At 39.8% G+C, this 20,047-nt stretch overlaps 1 protein-coding gene across 4 annotated transcripts in view; it reads right to left on the bottom strand.

Moving 5' to 3' along the window:
• The window catches only part of TAB3 (TGF-beta activated kinase 1 (MAP3K7) binding protein 3), a 38,365-nt gene extending 19,057 nt beyond the window's left edge, over positions 1–19,308 (bottom strand). For 3 of the 4 annotated variants that reach the window (XM_048929709.1, XM_048929715.1, XM_048929716.1), the window contains exon 1: positions 19,045–19,308. The gene's annotated coding sequence lies outside the window, so the exon portion shown is untranslated. The remainder of the gene's footprint in view (positions 1–19,044) is intronic. The other variant, XM_048929705.1, reaches the window with a different exon arrangement.
• Positions 19,309–20,047: the final 739 nt, after the last annotated feature.

Here is a 20,047-nt window from a genome sequence, read left to right as displayed (position 1 = left end):
GCTTTTATTTGCAGACGCATAACTAAATTGAAAACTCTTCAGTGAATTACACATTTGTTACAGTTTCTTGAAAGAAGTCACCCTACATGTAGAGTGCTTACTGGTGGATATCAACTTAGCTTCCAGAATAGCTATAGGCAAATCACTGGACCTCAGAGTCATCTGCAGCTTTGGTTTCCATCCTCTAAGTTTGCCAAGATTTACTGTTTGCAAGGCAGCATGAAAAAGCAGTGAGATCAGTCTCACTGCACTATGTTACAACTCATTCACAACAGCTTTCTGACCATACTGGAATTAGAGAACATGGTTGTGGTGCTGCAAGACAGCTGACGGGCAGCTCAGCTCATAAGGTACACTATAAGCAAGAGGTCAGAACCAAAGAAACTCTGCTTCCAACTCCAAGTCACCACCCCATGGTCCTCTCAGTATTATTCTGCACAAGCAGTCTTTCTGAAAATGACAAAGGAACAGCTGATCACAGGCTGCTAGCTCTGTACTACTGCCATGATTATACTTTCTTCATCTCTGTTATGCCACTGGTTACTTGCTTTCAAAGACTAGAATACTCTCCAGACACTGCATGCCAATAGTAAATCATGAGAAGACAAGAAAGGAATTAGCTCAGCTCACAGATTTAGAAAGCAGTGAATTAGACAACGAATTAATACATCTTGGTTTTTACCTAACAAATTAATGGTGTTAAGAAACAAATGTGGTTTTGGCAAGTGAATTCTACAATGGCATGTGATCACATCCCTATTCCACTTCTGTATTTCATTACTCAAGCATTGAAGGCGATGCTGAGGTATATAATTACAGTGGTGCTTCCAACAATGACATACCGTAGAAAAGCTGTCAAGTAACAACAATTTTTTTTTCCAATAAGTAATACGCTTTGCATAAGAAAAGACCATAAAGTTTTCAGATCATTCAAACTGAGTTTCTTTACACCAAGGATCAACATTACAAAAATATGTATTTTAACAGCATCCATCCCACACATACCTACAGTTCAACAGGCATGTGTACTCAATTATGGCCTTGTAAACATGCCTGGCATGTGACCCAGCTGCAAATGCAATCACGTAACCACACCTCTAATCCTTGAGCAGCCTCTGGAAGTACAGTTATCTTAAAATCAAAAATGTTTGCAGAAGAATATTAAACTGACTATAAATGGTTTAAAGTCGTCATACTATACTGGTACTACTACTACTACTACTACTAATAGGAATAATAAAATGAACAATTTTATACACTAAATTTCCATTTAACTATCCTAATGAACTAAAACAAGTAACCCATCCCACAGCTGTCACCAATCTAGCTAAGCAAGGCAAGTACTCTTATGGTAATGTGACAACTATGAAGATTTACTAGCCTAAATATCTCAAAATCTCAGAAATGAAAAAAACTAAACTATTACAGCACTGCCAAGACAGCATTTTTTCTTGTCCAGGCACAAAGTCACACTGTTAAACCATACTGCATCACAAAAGCCAAGAATTACTTTTCCCCACAATAGTCCACCTAAATTAATTTTTAGGATTACGTATATCGAAGAGTTTCTCTCATGCCTCACAAATCACAATGATCATTAGTAACAGAGATGCTTTTTTATTTACAGTGTGAGGCACATCACAGCTTTTGGAGTATGTTGCCTCACAGTCTGGAAGCAGAGCTGGAAATAAATATAATGCACAACTTCAAGACATTTCATCAGTTCATAAAGATGTATTAAGCTCAACAAAAGCAAAAGAAAAGTAGTCTGTTTAAAGCCGAGCTTAGCTTGCTGCTGTCAGTTGATCTGAAGTGACTAAGTTACTAAAACCACAACTGAGTAGTTTGGCAAGCTGTCTTATGAACATTCATTCACTAGTATAAAAGATCAACAGATTCAAAAGCTGGATAACAGGAAGGCAGTGGGAAATACAAAGGAGTTTATAGCAAACTAAAACTAAAAATAGAGCTGACAAATTGCTGACCACTTGGTTTCTTACACTATGGTGAAGTTGTGCAAGTTCACCTGCAACTTCTTGGCTCCATTTCCTTGTGCAGTTACACAGGTGTGTCACCTGATGGCCTACAACAGCCATGCATACCAAGATGGAACATAACTCATTAAAGCAAGCACGACAACAATACTGCTAGCTCACACTGATGAAACAGGAGTGTAAAACAATGAAGACATTCTTTCTGTGCTTCTTTTTTCTTTTGCTTAAATGTAGGCAATGATCAACTGAAAATAATTTTAACAGTTTCTGTAGATGAGGAACACAGAGATGCAACATAGCTTGCCTTTATCGCACAAAGGGCAACATACAATCTCAAGGCAGGAGAAACCAGGATAGAGGAGATCTTTTATACACAACAGTGGGACTGCCACGAAATAGGACTAAAGCGTAAGGCATGGGCAAGCACGCTAACAACATCTGTTGCTACAAAAAAAATCAGGAGCTATAATCAATGCAATTTCCTCTTAGATACGTCTTGTGCTGCTCTGTGCACTTTGGTATTTGCTTTACTTTATTATTTGCTCTTTATTATGGTCTGTCATCCTTGTAAACCACCAGATAACACCAGTCCATTTAGATGCTATCTACTGTTCTTCCTCTTCCATCTCCCATACAAGGCATGAAAAAAAAAAAAACCCACAAAACACCTGCCATGGTGTCTGCAACAAAGAAACAAAAACAATAGGCACCACATTGCAAGGTGGAAAAGGACTTAGTTTGTACAGAAAAGTATTTCCTGCAAAGATCCGACAGTTTCAAAACAAGTCACAAGTTATTTTATGGCCTTGCTCACAATCAATGTCTGTCCTGTAAAGCAGCATCATTTTCTGACAACTGGAGAACTTACTTGTTCCACTGTTTTGGAAAGAAAAGGAATAAAAAAATCTCTCTATATAGAAGTAGAATCTCCACAAAGTGGAGTATACTTATTGGTACTCCACAGAACACTGCAGTAGGAGATGGTAAAAACTGAATGATAATGAGAAGTCTACAGAACCGTTAAAGTGATACTTTTTTTAGCAAGCATCCTTTAAGCAAACATCTTGGCTACTAATTCTATTAACAACTAAGTATTACTAAGTGCTTTATTAGATATCTATGGTTCTCTTGCTCCACTAAGCAACTGGATGCAGCGCTCACCACATGATAAGTGTAACACAGCAAATTCTTAATGCACCAATACAGTTAGGAATGGAACTACCAAGCAGCAAATACAAACTTCCCAGGAGCATTCTGCAGGGTATCAGGTGAAACTAAAAGCTGTAAGCACAACTGAACATGTATGGCAAAAAGATAATCTTGATCATAATTATAACATTAGTAGCAAAAGCCATGAGGATGATAGACTGACAATCTTGCAAGGAAATATCACCTGTGATTACTGACTATTTGTGAACTGCAGGCTGGCTGTGGCTGAAAAAAACCTTGAGGTAAACCAGTTGATAACACATGCACGGTTACATCCTACTTTGAGAGTCAAAATGAGTCAGAAAGGATATATATATTCCCTTAAGAGGATATATTAAATCAAACGTACTAAGGAGTATGGAAAAAAGCGTATTACAAATCCATGGGTTCACTGAAGTAGCTTGCTATTCCTACTTCCAAGTTTAACAGCTACTGAAAGCCAAGATTTATGCTGAAACTTTGCCAGTAAACTGAAAAAATATTGGAACATTGTTTAATACACAATTACTCCAGAAAGTGAGCCTTCTTCTCAAAAGTGACATTAAATTTTCTCACAGAATATATGTTGGAGTACTGCAATAGAAGGAGAATTACCCACAGCTTACCAATTTGACTCTATTCAGCATTTCTCTCAACCAGAGGAATTTAATGCTGTTCCAGCCAAAGAGATGCTCAACAGCTCGTACACAGAACAAGTGATTTTCAGATCAACTCTTGCTCCTGCATCACAAATGGATGGCCACACTGAATTCGCTTGTAAGACGTTCTGAGTGGGCTTTGTTGTAAGATGCATTTACACGTGTCAAAACACAAGGAGACCTCCTACAAGACTTCCACAGAATGAAAACTGTTCTTTCTGCAGGCGCTCATTGTAAGCATTCACCGAACCCAGAAGTTTCAAGAAGACTGAAGACAACAGCCGCAATTGAAAAATACCGGTGTATCACTTTGTCTCACAAAAAAAAGCCCCACAAACAACAAACAGTGATATATTAGAGTTAACCACATCCAGAAATCAAATGCTTCACATGCAAATTGATATTCAAACAATAAACCTAAATGCCTCATTCTTCTACACCTTCACTGTTCCTCGGCCTCCTCCCTACTAAAACGTTTGCTCCACTCTACGTAAATGAGCTGCTGTCAAGAAATCTGAAAGAAGCTACTGTCCATTTGCAGAGTAAAAGCTGCATAATCAGGTCAGTTGTCTGAGACTGCTTTTAGTTCCACAAAGGCACACGGCTGCACTTCATGCATTCAGTGGTATAGCGTCAGTTATTTGATTTATTTGGGTGGCTCACAGCAAAAAGCTTCACAATGAAGTTAAGATTTCAGCCATTTTCTCTTCTTTCTACCTTAAAAAAGTTCTAAGTCAACTGTTTCACCTAAATCATCAGTTTACTGCTTCTGAAATAGCCATAACAAAATTCTGACTGAGGTAATAGCAAGAATGTCATAAACTACAGTTAAAAACAACCAGATGAGCAGAAGTCTTCTGATAAGCATCCCAGAGGTTTCTATATGACAAATCTTGAATATATTCTGTGTTAAGTACACCAGTTGAACTCAAAGACTATTCTGTGGAAAACTACATATAAAAGAACACTACAGGACACAATGCAGACAACTTTTGTTTAACAGCACCGCCCTCAAACTTTTTCATTCCACCACACCGCAAAGAAACTGATGGAAAAACGTATTATACTTGTGCAGAATATTCCTTTTCATGCAAAGATAAAACAAGACACTAACTAGCACTAATTTCAACTTAAATGAGCTGTCTTATAATCAGCTCATATAACTGACAATAATGTCAAGAGCAACATCTATTATAAATGCTGCCTATGTACTGTATTTGCTAGAACTCCTACATCCAGAGGAGCAGTTAAAAGACTACAAAGCAGAAAGAGAAAAAAGTGCTACAAACACTAATGGAATGCTGTTTCAGGCCTGCCTGCTTCTAGCCCTGTCTCACTCTGGCCACTTGAAAGTAGAAGAAAATCTTAGATTAGAAAAATACGCAGTCAAGTGAGAAGATAAGAAAATCTCCTTTCAGGAGCCACAGCAAACACACACTAATGGAGGATATGACTCTACACAGAGGAAACAGAGGAGGGAAGCGGAGAAGCACACACAAACAGGAACAAAAAATAAGACAGAAATAGGGAGGGGGCAGACAAAGAAAAAACATGGAAGAGAAGAGGCTATACGGAGCTGCTCAAAGATTAACAACAGTGCAGAGAAACGCGAACTCTCTAATCACCAGAAAACATAAATGTCCATTTTTGAAGTTTTTAATTAAGTTTCCACCTCCCAAATGCAGGAATTTCTTTGACACATCTAATTGCTACAAACTACAGTGGGGAAGTCGCTCAGCATGCCTGTCTTTTGCATCATTGCAGGAGAACTGGTTAAGAAACCAAAAGACTTTGCCCGTTCAGTGATGCACCCAAACTCTTTGCATGACTACCCTCAAAGTGTCACAAAGAGATGCCATGCCAGAGATTACATAATATGCAGCACCGCATTAATTATATTTACCTATTAATTTTCATTTTTGTGTGATTATAATACAATAATAAGTATAAGTGTATGTATAGATATGATTATAAATACACATGTATAGGAATGCAGATGCTTGAGTGTGTGTTGCAGATGAGGACCTGCTCTGCCCAATTTTCTAGTGGAACTGAAAAGACACCTTAAAATAAGGCAAGTCTTCCAGCGTTTATATGCCTAAATAGATAGAACCAGATGTTGTATGTTTGTCATATAAAACTCCTGATCAAACCTTTTAAAATGTCTGTATACAGAGATATCTCCCCAGAAAGTCTGTTGGGGGATAAGCTGAGATAATTTTCATCTTAAGATAACAGATGAATGTGACCATAGCAGGAAAAAAAAAAAAAAAAAAAAAAAAAAAAGGTCTTGCACAAACAAATATCTAATACTAAGGCACTCCTTTTTCACTCCTTCACTAAAACAGCAGTTTCATTCTACCTCCTCTTCAGCCTTCTCTATAATGAATATTAACAAGATACAAATAGGTCCGGTGCATGGAAAGCTTTAAGAGTTTTCCTAAGCAAGTTCTATACCCCAGTTATCAGAGAAAGAAATCTTGGTAGTACAGGATAACGTTTGACTAATCAACACCCAGATAGAGATGCAGGTGTCTTATTTGTGGAACTGCTTCAGTAGCAAATCTCTGTAAGGAAGTCTAGATACTTGGGACACTCTTGTTCCCCAATCACAGGTCATAAACAGGAAAACCAATATAGATAATGGAAAGATCAGACCGTGAATAGAATTGTTCATCTTAAAGCACTAATGCATCCCTGACAAAATTACTGTACAGCTTCAAAGGACTTGAACAGTATCCAACAGCTTTCCCTGATTCAAGCTTTGGAGCATCCTTTTCCATACAAAGAGACTGGCACTAAATCAGGTGTTTTAATATCAAAAAAAGGCATGCTGAGAGACCACAGATGTCAGCACTAAAAGGACAGCAACCAATGCTGAACTTTTTCCCAAATGATGTTTCCCATTTCTCATTGTAAATAACTTTCCCATTCAATTTCCCATTGCAAATAACTTTTGTGCTTTTCTGTGCGCTCCAGCCAGAGCATAGGATTGGAAACCAATTTTTTCTGACATTTCAATAGCCTCTGTATTAGAAGCTTTATGAATTTCAGGCACTCTGCTACATACCAGCATGAAGAGATTCTGAAGACCATGCTTGGCCTCTCATTTAAAACACATTATGACTTTGGTAGGTCAAGAAAATTTATATTTGCAGTATAGTTTGATTATTCCCTGACACTGTATGCAAAGACAGGTTATTAGTAGTCAGGCCACGTTTGTTTCTGTTGGGCTGGTACCAGGCCAGAAAATTTCAGAGCCAGAAGATAAGATTAACACAATTCCTGGCTGAGGATGCATGACTTTTTACGAATAGCTGAGTATAAAAAGGCCAATTATGTGATGATACAGCTTGAGTCCTCTGTCTGTAATCATGAGTTTTACCAAGAAAATTTTAAACAAATGCCACTCTACACCTCTAGGCTTACAAGAAAACATCAGAAGGAAAGAGGTCCCTTCCTAGTAGCCGGTCTTTCAGCAGTTGACTTTGCATGGCTGCCTGATGGCAAAAGTTATGAGCAAATTTCACTTTCATCAAATCAAGCTATGGGAAAGAATCTAATACAAGATAAATGGATAAAGTGCATTTTCTGAAACTTCCAGTAGTAGTAAAATAAGTAACTTATCAGGATAGTCTGCATTCATAATTTCAATTTTTATAATATCTTACATTTATTCTACATCAAAAATATTCTTCCAAATGTGAGTTGAACATGCATGTTAAACACAGCAATCGGTACATCTCTAAAGCTAGACTGTTTTCATGCTGATCTTCCCTACTGTACTCCATTAAGGCTGGTAGGATAAACTGCTCTGATTTCATTCCCCTTTGAGGAAGCTATCCCTATAATCCTGCTTTAGAGAAAGAAAGAAAAAAAAGGGGGGGGATGCTCAAAGACAGTTCAAAGTTAAAATTGTTACTAACGCATTCTATTATAACGCATTCTAGATGTTTAGATTATTTCACTTTGCTACAACAATATGGTGCTGTCCAGCATCTCAAGGTAGGTGTGTTCTCTGAATGTGACACTTGTTTCTGTTGTGTCAGACCTCTCCATTCTTCAATGTCAGGTTGGCAGATAACTTAGTAAAACAATAGCAAAAGAACTGCTTGAAACATTCCTTACACTACTCTAAAATTTGTGTTGTGCTTAGTGCTATTCACTGTCAGAAGAATACCAGAATGAAACAGATAACCAATAGTTTGAATAGTTGCAGATGCAAGCTACAAGAGCTTAAGTCTTTCACTTGGTGTGGTTTAGTGATTTCTTCACTTAAATGCTAAGTGTCTAAGTAGTTCTTTAACCAACCTCCCTATTTCTTTACTTTTCTAAAGTGGCAGCATGCATGTTTTCCAGAGCAAAACAGCATGGAACACATCCAGCTGTTTACTCAGCTCCAAAGAATTTGAATCTGAAAGCCAGGTCTCTTGGTCTAACTCCCCAGAGTCCTAGAAAAGCATCATTTGCTGAGGACGCAGATGAAAAAACATCAGTGTCATAACTGCCCACAAGACTAATGTAGTCCTGTATACAGCAGAAGCCAAAGCATCAGGAAAATCCAAGGCTTAAAATAATTTGCAGTCACCTCTCATCAGCCAAACACACTGCCACCAGTATTCCCCTGCAGCCAAGAATCAACAGTGTCTACCACAGAAACAAGCAGCATGAATCACGTAATAGCTCAGGTTGAAAGGTCACCTAGTTCCAACCCCACTGCTGCGGGCAGAGCTGCCACTCTCTAGAGATCAGGCTGCCCAGGGCCCCATCCAACACAGCCTTGAACTTCCAGGGATGGGGCACCCACAGCTTCTCAGGATCACCTGTTCCACTGCCTCACCACCTGCAAGGTAAAGAATTTCCACCCCACGTCTAACCTAAACCTACTTTCTTTTAGCTTGCCACCATGTGCAAACTATCATCCTATCACTTGCACATTTGTAGATTTCAGAAGCAAAAGAGCTGAAAAAGCAAAAATACATAAAATTAACGTTGTAACCTACCATTTTGATTCTGAAATCACAGTGTGAATAATCACACACCCTACTTAACCAAACAGCCCCGATGACTTCTTCAGACACTCATGGCCACTAATTCTCTTCTCTGTTAAGTGAACAGCTTATCCTTCTTACTATGTATTTTGCCAGATTTTCAAGTTAATTCAACAGATTTCACAGTCACTGTGAAAATTCGCAAAGAAAATATAAGCTGAACTCTTTGTACATACACGCCCAAATACAGGATACCAGTTACTTTGCCTGATAATTGTCATGTTTCCATGACCAATCACGCACTTCAATCAGAACAACTTTCCACATACATAAAAACTAGAGACAAAAAATAATTCTAGTGAGTCACTGCCCTAACAATCAACACACTTCCAAATATGCATAAGAGTAAAAACTTTCTTCATGCAGTTACATGCACTCAGACCAACTGATTCAAAAAGAAAAAAAGCCACACAGTGCATACAAAGAAAGCTCAAGCACCACACTATGGACTACTCCTTTATACCAAAATATTTACTACATAACAGCTGTCAAAAATTGAACACTGTCAAGAATAACATGTGTTTTTAAACTGGACTCAGGACGGGGACTTTTAATAACATGAATAATTTTAATAACATAATACAGCAAACAACTATTAAAATTCAAATGATTACGTTTAACTTTTAAATGAAAGGAATACTGAACATCCAAACGTTTTTATTTTCTCTCTAGAATGTGTTATCATAACTGAGAACAAAAAATGAACAAACAAGCAAACAGCAAAAACCCCAGAAAAATCCCAGAAAAGGAGATGGGCTTCTGCTGTTGCTGAACTCTGGAAACATTATAGAATCACAGAATGGCCTGGGTTGAAAAGGACCACAATGATCACCTAGTTTCAACCCCCCTGCTATGTGCAGGGTCACCAACCACCAGACCAGGCTGCTCAGAGCCACATCCAGCCTGGCCTTGAATGCCTCCAGGCATGGGGCATCCACAGCCTCCAATTGCTACAAAACAATATTTAATTTGAGGAATTCAGTTCTGGAGTGAAAAAACCCTTTGTCTCAGCAAGTATTTATCAGCACAAAATACTATAGCACAAGCTAACAACTGGATGAGGTGCTTGCACAAGAGCCAACTATCACATAGGAAGTCTGGTCTGACTGTTTCATAACAACTTTAATACAACAATTCTGGAAAGAGAATTTGCTTCTCCTTTTTCCCGTATGCTTACTCCTCCCAATGCACAAGAACAGATTTTGAAGATCAACTAGCGAACTGATTCTAAAACTGATTACTAAAGCAAAGCTTTTATTTACAAACACCAAACACTACATGGATCAGCTCCCTCATTCATCTCAAAAGCACATGAAACCTTATGCAAGAATAGATACAAAACGCTGGGCCAGAGGCAGGCGGCCGTGGGTGAGAAGAGGCAGACCAAAGCGATCATGAGGAGATCTGGCCAGGAGTATCTCAGAAGCAGACTCCTCCCTTAGGTAAGACAGAAAGCAGGGCAACAAATGAGACTATTTCGTTATTAGATCAGCAAAAGCCACACATTTCTCACTCCTTGTAGCAGCTTTCTGTCTGTTTGGAATTGTCACCTCATGGTTGCTGTAGGTTTGAAGAGAGTGATGTGACAGACTGGTTATACTAGTGCTTTAGACACAGAAGAAAATTGTTAACTAGAAATCTTATTTACAAGGCTAAGTGATAGAGCAGTCAGTATCCTGTGACATCCAAATGACCTACATTCAGCCAAGCCAGGAAGCCAAGCTTGCAGAGGGGCTGATTGCTTCCAGCTCCCTTAAAACTTTCTGTTCCAAGTGATCGTTTTCTTTTGTTTGAAAGAATCAGGAAGAGGTCTTAGCTTGATTTTTATTGTGGTCATAGCTATCTACCCAGGTGAGTTGAGAAGGAAGTAATCAAGAATCACAGAACAGAAGATAATTTACACAGGGGGACAAACTGTACGAACTATATTGCTGGGAAAATGTCAGTATTTTTATGAGATACACAGAAGTGAAATGAGTTTAATCTAGAGTCATGAAAGAATTAAACACCTAAAAGCATGTTTGCGAGCCTCAAATATCACTGTTAAAAAGGTATTCAATAGCAAGTGTTAAAATTACCTTAAAATATTCAGGAATTATCCATCATGTCTAACATATTTCATAAAATTACATATGCTATAATCTGTTATAATTCAATCTTCAAGTTTGCAACTTAGTAAGCTCATTTCATGTTTAAGCATTATTTTTTTTTCCATAGTCACTGACTCAAATAACATCCACAGGAACTCCAGTTGAACACTGCTTAATACAATTGCAATTCCACTGTTTCACCATTTTCTTAAGATATTGCTGAAATAACCACAACAATTGCAATTGCAGAGTACCTGTCTACTGAATAGCCATTCTGTCATGCTATATGCACACACCAACAAGGATATTCTAACTAGATAACATAACTTGCAAATAAATAATCAAAAGTATCATGGTCAGTTTTCTGATTGCCTGCAACTTCTGACAGTTCAATAATAATTAAGATTATTTACAATTATATAATGTTTACCTAATTCACATATTTTACAATACTTAGAAATGATTTGCCCAACATTTAACATTGAAAAACAAAGATAGAAGAAAAAGATTCCAGACTAAAAAAAAAAAACAAAAAAAAAAACCAACAACCCCAAACAACCCAACAACAACAAAATAAACAGGAAAAAAGACCAAAAGACCCTCTGCGAGTCTACATGCATTCCCCCTCCAACCAAAGCATGTGGAATTCTCATTTTCTGAGCAGACTAAATAGCCTGCGCCATAAATAGTTTCACTTAAAAATGAGTGCAGCTTACATAAGCACGTGGCACTCACCATAAGCATTTTTACTGATAGCAAAAACACAGGCAAAAAAAAAAAAGTATATAAACATAGTTCAGAAAATAGCATCTAAAAATTAACTCGAAATTCCCGGGGGATTTACTATAAACTGCTACTGACGAATCTTAAACAAATACTCTGCAAATGGACAAGAGGATACGATTATCAAAGCTACACCAACGATCACACTCAAGCAAATTTATTCTGAGTATCCCCAAAACAGAAATTTGCCACTGTTAGAAAAGAACAGTTTTCATTGTTAAGACATGTCTGTACTCCCTGGGTCTTATATCCTACCACATAACGAGAGAATGAGACCAAGAGCTAAAAAAACATTTGAGTCAGAACTACTTTTCCTTCCTCCTCAAAGACCATCAATCAATCAAAATCAAAAATGATAAATATTTAAATCTTTTCTTTCATATTCTATCAGTTCTTTCATGCCTTTCAGAAACTATGAGATATTAAGGCAATTTGTTAGACTTCATTACAGAACAAACCAAAAAAAAAAAAAAAAAAAAAGAGTAAGAAGGACTAAAAATATGTAGACTTTAACAGGAATGCAGTGGAGGGGGAAAGAAAATCTTATTTAGTTTTGTTTTAAATAGAATTTATGCAAGATAAGAGTTGCAAATTCTTCTGATACTTTCCTGCCAGTTCCTTAACACCACTGTCCTTCCATCCAGTTCTTAGAAATAGTAAGTCCATAAACAGCAACCCCCATGGGGACGGTTTCAATGCGTACAAGACTAGTAATTAAAAAATAAAATAAAAAAGCTTTTTCTCTCAGTCCTGAAAAAGAAATACCATGCAGAAAGCTCCCTTTGAGAAAAAACGAATTACTTAAAATATGAGAAAAGTAGGAGCACTTCTGCTATCTTTTCAGTTGCTTCCAAGAGGGAAATCATCCATCAGACTTAACAACCTGGCCAATTATGCTAACTAATTCTTGACCTCCTGCTAACAGCCATTCATGAGAACAAACTGCACCAGGACTTCTGCAAATGAAGAGCAGAGACCTCAGTTGCACACATACCGCAAGCCGTCCTCTCCCTGCCTAGATCACAGCTTGGGTAACATATGCTCTTCAGAGATCTGTCAGGCATTTTTGTTACAACTTTTACAGGAAGCGGTCTGAGTTTTAGGGAAAGCAGCTTTCAAGTGACTGGGTGGCTCCTCCAGAAACAGAAGTGCTTTTTGTCACACTACTAGCAATGCCTGTGCAGTTGGTTCCAACGTCTTGCTGAGCAATGAGAGGAAAGACAGTGATCTCTGAAAGATCAGTGAAGATCCCTCAATGTCCACATCAGTACAGGGAGATGTTATCCATTCAGTGGTGCTAAAAACATCAAGCAGGATTGCTCCAAACTTGCTAAGCGCGAGTTTCATTTCTGTAGTTGGTAAACTGGAAGAATTAGTGACTTCTGTAAAGGACAACTTTAACTCCCCCTCTCATGGAACCCTTCTTCACAGATGAAACTCTGGTTTCAACACAGCTTCGCTTACTTTCTGACCCTTTAATTTCCTCTCTCTCCTTTTTTCCTCAATATAGTAGAAGGTCACTTCTGAAGACTGATAAAAAAACTGACCTTACTTAGGTCTCTTAGGCTGAAGGCTTTCTTCAGCCTCACTCACCTTAGCTCCCAAATCTAAAAAAAGATTGGCAGATGGAACATCTACTTGACTTGGAACTTTCTTTAAAGCAAAAGAAGTATTTGCTCTATCTAGCGAGGGCTTCAGAAGCAAAGAGGTAGATTTCATGTTAGAGGGTCACTCTGACATTTTAAAAGTTATACCACTGCAGAAGATAACTTAGAGACTTATTTCTCACAGACCTCTGTTCCTGTAAACTGGACACACCAAGAAAGAAAAAGAAAAAAAAGAAAAAACTCAAACACAAAAGGAATCAAGACATGAACGGAGACTCATCTCACTGTCATTACCTGCTAGTGGAACAGGTACACATTGAAGGTTAGTATCCCCAGCACAGAAGTAAAAGAAACTACACTAGATACATCAACCCAAAGGAATTACTCAAAAGCTCATAAACTCAGAACACATGCAACAGTTGCAGACAAGCAGTGAGATTTGTTTTGAAATTACTGCACAGATCATTGCTGCTGATGGAAAAAAAAAAAAGTAAGAAAATTCCTATGACCACTTCTTTCACAGTGTTGTCATAACAGCAGGAAACAAAGCAGAGATCCTCACTGAAAGAACAGTTGCCCAATACTGCCCACTTGATAGCGAGCTACAAACACACACATCAATCTACAAAAGCATTAAAATATTTCTTTTTAAAATCTGGGTGTTATGAGTTCAATTGAAACGCAGCCAACAATGCCCAGGTTATTAAAGTCACATCTGTACACCATCAGATCACCCAGAAGCAAAAACCTGGTTTTGTACAAGTGGCATTTTTGTAAAATTGCTAAGGGGAAAAAAATAAAAAAAAAAATCGAGGTTTTGATGCCTTCAAGGCATCAGTGGAAAGAAAGATGATATTTGACATAGAAATGTTAGTTAGTAACAATATACTCTATTAACCTTATTCTGAACAACTGTACAGAATTGCCACTTTGCCTTAACTACATAAGTCACTTTTGATCCGACAATAGCAAGAATCACCATTCCATCAAGACGATCTTAAAGAGTTTCAGCAAAGAAAAACAAGCACATTACAACAGCAATGTTCTAGCACCCAGCCCACAGCTTCTGCAAGCTCATCTTCAAGAACACACGTACAAAAGCCAAATTTTAAGTTCCTTTCAAAACTTGCACAAAATCCAGGTAAAGAACAACCCTCTATGCTCTCTTACACTATTACTTATTGCATGCTCAATACAAAAAAAAAAAGAAGAAAACAAATCCCTGACTCTTCCAAGTGTTAGGAGTAAACATTCATGCTTGAGTTAAGCCAATACAAGCTCCCCATAGAACAGAAATAATCACACTCAAGGTTTTATACACAGTGTGACAAATTCAATGACACATGAAGAATAAGAGAAGCCTTTCACAAGCTATTTTCAGTAGCCTAAGACATTGTAAACCAGTAAAAATGCCTTTAACAGATGAGACTTCAGGACAAATACCTCCAAATATAACCAAGGAATGGAAAAAGGAAAGCTTAAAGTCACAACCAGATTAAAACACGAGCATGGCTGGGGATCTTTTCACCAAATTTGAACGGTCAACACTGAAAACATTTTAGAAAAGCATGCATATTTTTTCTGCCTCATACATGAGACAAATGCTGATAGCATTAGTATTTTTTCTTTTTTCTAAAAGTATCCTTAACTATGATTTCACAGAAACCAATCCACTTTTCAAATTAATATCCACTTCAGTGGACATACAATTTCATTTGACTGCAAGCATTTAATTAAAGCATATTGACTGCGGAACATGATTGACTGAATGTAATCAGCCAAAAAATATTTTTAAGAAAATATTCTCAATTATCCATCAGCAAGCATACACTAAGTAGCAAAACATACACTCTAGCTGTGATAGGCTACTGAACACTGCTATAGCACAACGACCTTTAACTCTGTAGCTTTACTGTTTGCTTACTGCTTTATACGACTTCTGAAAAGAATGAAAGGAGAAGTAATTTTCTTATGAAAGAGTTATGTCAGGGCAGAATCTGGTAACACATTAATGATGTTTTTCAAATACCATCACTTCAAATTCAGGCCCTGGTAAAATAAAGCCCACTGGAATCCAAGAACAATTGCTTCTTAAGAACAAAAAGCTGTGCTACAAAAACTTACTGGGGATGAAATTCTTCACTTTGATACTGTACTGATATGTTGGCTGCTACAAAACAGCACTTGAAGTAGGAGAAACATTTGAAGTCACAATCAAGGAGATGCACAAACACTGAAACATTAGGTCCACTCTGACATGAAACTGAGACTCACCCTGAGTGATCTATATAGTATAATTTATCCTTCAAGAGAGAAAAAGAACAAACATTAAGAACTCCCTGACAATCTTGATCTGTATCGTTTATGAGCAACACTACAGTTTGTCTCACCATCTTATTACACACTGAATTTTGCCAGATGATTGCAGCTTCTCATGACAATAAAAAAGGTTCAGCATCCAAGAGTCTTCTGGATACTGATACTACAGTGCCATCTTTTAAGCACTGACTGATACAGCACAGGACTTGCTGACAGATTATGTACCTTCACAGAATGGGAGATCATAAAGGATACTTTGTACCACAATACCTCCTACCAGAGCAGCATCAGGTCTAACATTTTGTGCCTTAAACTGGAGATGAATTTGCAGACTGCATATTTAATTTGAAAGCCTTTCACATGGGTAACTCTGAAGGAGTTCAAGGTTTGGCAGAACTTAAGAAGCTGTTCTGGAAATTTTTTTTTTAATCAACACCTTTAACATTTGCATAAATGACTCTAAACAAATATTTCTGAACTCCCTCTCATCTTTCCACGTAGAAGAAGTTGCTTCCCATGTGCAAACTGCCACTGTGACATTACCACACATGCAATCTCAACAATATGATACTTGGTCTTTCACAAGCCAGTTAACATCACCCTTTAGACAATATTTTATTATATTATGCCTTCACAGAAACAAGTAAACAGAAAATCCACATTACATAGATAACTACCAATTCCCAGTTTAGGCTTTGGACCTCCCTGTTTGCGTAAAGACAATAATAAGGACAGGAAAACACTGCAAAACCACAAGTAGCAGATATTCCTACCTTGTAACTTGAAACACCTGCCTACAAAAGCAGTCCAACAGATGTTTCTGAAAAAATCTGAGGCTATATACAACTCTCTCTTAGTTTCAGCTTGTCACCTGTCATTCAAATGCAACAAATAAAGTCCTTCTCTGTAGATATATTTACTTACATTTATGCGTGTAGAGACAACTACATACACAATAGACACTGCACTTGCTTCAGCTCACAGTAGTGGAAAGAGTGTTATGCAGACACTCCTAGAGCAAAATGTGTCATGCTATAGTAGAGTTGGATGACTAAGCAGACATGATAGAAATATGCAAATCTACATCCAACCAAGAATATTTTTGGGGCTACGTATCCTATTTCAAATACACACTATAAATCATTACAGGATCAAAATTAGGAGAAAGCATCTACAGCTTAGCTCAAACAAAAACTTACTTTTGTTTCAGATCTACATAAGTAGCTTTCAAGAGGTGACAGAGGCAAGCTGTTACCACGCAACATTAAGAACTGTGTATTATCCTTTTGAAAGAATGCAAAAGAATCATTTACAATTAGAAAGGGTTACTCCTCCACCACTCAGTGGCATCAGATAGGCATCAGCACAGACATACTGCAAAAACTAGGTGGAAAAGAAGGTAGGTTTTCACAACAGCTATTCAACTCATCTTTCTCACGGTGATGACTAACAGAAAGAAGGAGCCTCAATGAGATCTAGGAAAGAAGAAGAAAATGGACACAGATCTCACAATATCCTCTTCACGTTTATCTGCAGTCACCTGTATTAAAAGTTATGATGTGAGCCAGATGAAAATAAATCCCGAAACTGCAGTCAACTTATGGAGTGCATCTATCACTCTTATCCATCTCACCGTGCTTAAGACAAAAGATTTAAGATTAAAGACAGACAAACGCTGGTTGCATATTCCTTTACTAACACGTGTAAAAATTGATACATTTTACAGAGGAAATGAGACAGCCTATACACACTTTGTTAGATGATTATTTACACCGTTGCCCTCAGCCGACACTAATTCACAGGGCAGGACAAAGGGCTGACTTTAAAAAGTGTTGTGAAATACTTAATTTTTAAGAACGTTGTTCCTCTCTCATTGTAAGAGGAAATGAATTTGACGTTTCTTCTTTTTACATTAAATATGCTAACACACAATATGCTTGGACAAGGGGCAGAAGATAGCAGTGCTCTTCTCATGGGTCTGGAAGAAAAAAATATATATATATATACACATATATCAAAGCTATCCAAGCAGTTATCAACCTCTGATCACTCAGGCTTTCCTGGTAAGTTTTACGCATATTTCTATTAAGTCATCTGAGAACAGCCCTGATCAAGTGAATCTTACAAGCCTACAAATGAACACTTACTACTCAATTTCAATCATAGTAGATATCAGCACTAAAAATAATGGGCACCTATCAGCACACCAACAAGATTGGTCAGTCTATCTACTTTTAGTATCTGTGTGAAATGGACAAAGAGGGAAAGAGGAAAACTGCTGTAGACCTCAAGAGAAGACTATGGACAGAGCAAAGAATCATAGAATAATTTATGGTTGGAAAAGACCACTAAGATCATCTAGTCTGACTGTCAACCCATTGCCACCATGCTCACTAATTGGTGCCCCTCAGCACCTCACCTATCCTTTCCCTAAACACCCACAGGGACAGTGACCACACAATCTCCCTTGGCAACCTCTATCAATGCCTTATCACTCTTTCTGAGAAGAAATTTTTCTTCATATCCAACCTGAACCTCTCCTGGTGCAACTTCAGACCATTACCTCTCATCCTATCAGGGTTACCTGGGAGAAGAGGCCAACCCACACCTCGCTACAATCTTCTTTAAGGTGGTTGCAGAGATTCTCCCCTCAGCCTCCTTTTCTCCACACTGAACAATCCCAGTTCCCTCAACTGCTCACCATTAGACTTGTGCTCCAGATCCCTCACAGCTTCACTGCCCTTCTTCGGACACGCTCCAGGTACTCAATGTCTTTCTTGTACTGAGAGGCCTAAAACTGCTAAACTGAACACGGTACTCAAACGGAGGCCTCACCAGTGCTGAGTACGGAGGGACGGTTGCCTCCCTTGTCTTGCTGAGTACACCACCATAAGCATAACCACGGCCCTGCTACCTCCAGAGCCAAACCACCACAGCAGCAACATCATGCTGCAGTCAGCCCGTCCAAGAGACAGCAGCACCCCCTTTTACCCGCGCTCCCATTTATTTACACCCCCTATATCTCACACCGGGAGCAGCCCACGCAGACCAGGAGCCCCTCCTGGAAGCCGCCCACCCTCTCGCCCCGGCACGAAGAGCCCCCAAAACAAAACACAAAGTTCTCCCCGCCGCCTGCGTGGGTGCACGGCAGCCAACGCCGCCTCCCGCAGCTCCCGACGCCGCGCCCCAGCGGCCCCGACCTGACTTCCCCGTACCCCAACCCAAGCCGAGGGCAGCCGTCCGCTCCGGCCCGCTTTCACCACGTTCCCCGGGCCGGGGCGGAGGCGAGGCGACGCGGAGGCCTCGCCCCCGGCCCGTTCACTAGCCTCCCCTCCCTCCCGGCCGTTCCTCACCGTGTTGCGCTGGGAGCTCGGCTCCAGCGGCGGCTGCATGCCCACCCGGCCCCTCGCTCTGCCCCGGGCCTCCGGGACGGCGGCCGTTGGAGTCGGGACGGCGGCCGTTGGAGGGGGGCACCCCCCCCGCTCCTGCTGCGGGTGCGGGGGCGCTCTCCGGTCTGCCCCGGGTCTCCGAGAAGGGGGGGAAGGAGGGAGAGGGGGAGGGGGCCTGGAGCGCGGCCGTAAAGCGCTTCCGGGATGCGGGCGGCGCCGCACGCTCAGTGCGCGGCGCTGAGGCCGCCGGCCGCGCGGCGGAGGGGAGGGGCCCGGCCCGGTTCCGGCATGGCGTTCGCTCTCGCGAGATTTGGCGGCGCGGGGCCGGGGTTTGAACGCGCGCGGGGAGAAACGGACGCGGGGGTGTGGGGATGGTTGGTGACCGCGCGGGGTTCTCTCGGAGCTGCAGCCGGCCGTTGTCGCCGTCCTCTATGCACAACCTTAGGGCAGCGCGGCGGGAGCTGTAAAAGGACTGTTCTCACCGCCGGGCGGCCTCGTTCACAGCCCCATTCTAGTCGAAAGTAACGGGAGCAGGCACAGAGGTGCCTTGTTTCTCTGGAAAAGCCTCTGGAAAAGCAGGGCGAAGCGGTGGAAGGAGCGGGCACGCACCTTGTATTGCCATCACTCGCTGCTCACGTCATCTTCCTTAGGCTTGAGGCCTTGTTCCTGTGTCAGAGATTGTGTAACGTTAATTACGGAATTCCTGTGTTCTGATTCCTGCGTTGGAAACCAGCCAAATCTGACCGGTGCATTTAGGGGGAGGCAGAAGGCAGAGGAGTAAACAGGATCTCAGTGCAACCGTATGTGAGACTTGTTCTTTCCCTTTGGTTGGACTTCAAGATCCTGAAGTGCACGTTCCTCAGCAAAAAAAAAAAAAAAAGAAAAAAAAGAAAAGAAAAAAAAACAAAACCCAAATCCATAATAAATAAATATAAATGAGCGCTTCTGGACCTAGTTAATCATTGTG

The sequence above is a fragment of the Lagopus muta genome, chromosome 1 (assembly GCF_023343835.1).
Source record: "Lagopus muta isolate bLagMut1 chromosome 1, bLagMut1 primary, whole genome shotgun sequence".
NCBI classification, from domain to species: Eukaryota; Metazoa; Chordata; class Aves; order Galliformes; family Phasianidae; genus Lagopus; species Lagopus muta.
The sequence above is the reverse complement of the archived record's forward strand: the minus strand, read 5'-3'. Positions and strand labels throughout refer to the sequence as shown.